Here is a 2,235-nt window from a genome sequence, read left to right on the forward strand (position 1 = left end):
CCCCAGGAGAGAAGTTAGGTAACGTTGGCTGCTGTTGGCGGAGATATTTGTTTTTTATATATATTTTTTTGGAACTAGTGCAAATGCGCAATATGGAAATTGGACTTGAAAACATCTACTGGGATGTCTTCAAGAAAGAACACATTATATTCACAATAGGCTGCCACTGTTTTACATCTCAGAATTTCCATAGGACTTTTTTTTAGCGTTAACGGTAAATGACAATGCAGAGTTATCTGCCATGTACATAGTTTAATATATTACACAATGTGTAAATTTGAGAGAAGCGGGTGGCTTTTTTACTGTTTTATTTATCAATTTTGATATTTTTATCTTTTATTATCCAAGAGACTGTTTGTATGAGTTTTGCAATAAATCGTGTAATAAAAAATTTGTTTTTGAATTACATTTTCTTACCGATCGGGAAAGAAAAATAAGTGAAAACAAAAGGGGTTTCATGAAAAAAAGAAAAAGTGCTTTTGTTATAAGGATTTCTATATCTTTTGCAATCTATTTATCTTGTAGCTATATACCCATATATCTTATCTCTCCATCTATATCAAATATATTTATCAATGTCGTATAATCAGTCTATTTCACATCTATCAATGTTTGTATTTCATATCTAATTATCTCTCATATCTTTCTTAACTAACTGCTGCATATATATATATATATATATATATATATATAATATACACTAGATGGTGGCCCGATTCTAACGCATCGGGTATTCTAGAATATGTCTACCGACGGTGGCGTACTTATTTTAAATCTGCCGCCAATTGGCTGGAGACCGTGTTTAAATTTGGCGCCACATTCGCAAATTGGTCGCCGCGGGTGGCCGGGAGCAACCAGCAGAGCGGTGTTTAAATTTGGCGCTGATATTGCTGATTGGTCGCAGCCGAAGGCCGTGACCAATCAGCGAACCGTGTTAGTGAGGACCGGGGAGCATCCGCCTGCCTTATAATGCCCCATGCAGGATGTCACTCACCCCCCCGATATAATTCCCCATGCAGGATGTCACATTCCCCCCTCCCTTATAATGCCCCATGCAGGATGTCACATCCCCCCTCCCTTTTAATGCCCCATGCAGGATGTTACACCACCCTCCCTTATAATGCACCATGCAGGATGTTACACCCCCCTTATAATGCCCCATGCAGGATGTCGCATCCCCCCTCCCTTATAATGCCCCATGCAGGATGTCACATCCCCCCAATAGTGGCCCATGCAGGATGTCACATCCCCCTCCCTTATAATGGCCCATGCAGGATGTCACATCCCCCCTCCCTTATAATGCCCCATGCAGGATGTCACACCCCCCTTTATAATGCCCCATGCAGGATGTCACTTCCCCCCCCATATAATGCCCCATGCAGGATGTCACATCCCCCCTATATAATGCCCCATGCAGGATGTCACATCCCCCCTCCCTTATAATGCCCGATGCAGGATGTCACATTCCCCCCTTTCTTATAATGCCCCATGCAGGATGTTACACCCCCCTCCCTTATAATGCCCCATGCAGGATGTCACATCCCCCTTCCCTTATAATGCCCCATGCAGGATCTAACACCCCCTCCCTTATAATGCCCCATGCAGGATGTCACACCCCCCTTCCCTTATAATGCTCCATGCAGGATGCTACACCCCCCTCCCTTATAATGCCCCATGCAGGATGTCACATCCCCCTTCCCTTATAATGCCCCATGCAGGATGTCACATCCCCCTTCCCTTATAATGCCCCATGTAGGATGTCACATCCCCCCTCCCTTATAATGCCCCATGCAGGATGTAACGGGTCTGGGTGGCGGAACCTCTGAGCTACTATACAAGGGAGCGGTCCTTGTAAGGGAGCGGGTGGTGACCAGGGAAGACGGGCAGGCAGTCACAGCAGGTGACCGGGACAGTCTCTGAGTGAACGGGCTGGAGGTCACGGCAAGTGACCGGGGCAGTCTCTGGATGAACGGGCAGGAGGTCACGGCAAGTGACTGGGGCAGTCTCTGAATGAATGGGCAGGAGGTCACGGCAAGTGACCGGGGCAGTCTCTGGATGAACGGGCAGGAGGTCACGGCAAGTGACCGGGGCAGTCTCTGGATGAACGGGCAGGAGGTCACGGCAAGTGACCGGGGCAGTCTCTGGGTAAAGGGTTGGTACGACCTGTGGCGGCTGATGGTAGACGTGAGCTCCCAGGTGAGCAGGCGAGAGTCTCTGGATAAACGGGTGGTCACA

The sequence above is a fragment of the Phyllobates terribilis genome, unplaced genomic scaffold, assembly GCF_046119375.1.
Source record: "Phyllobates terribilis strain yellow unplaced genomic scaffold, ASM4611937v1 Scaffold_1__5_contigs__length_1240528914, whole genome shotgun sequence".
In the NCBI taxonomy this organism is placed as follows: domain Eukaryota; kingdom Metazoa; phylum Chordata; class Amphibia; order Anura; family Dendrobatidae; genus Phyllobates; species Phyllobates terribilis.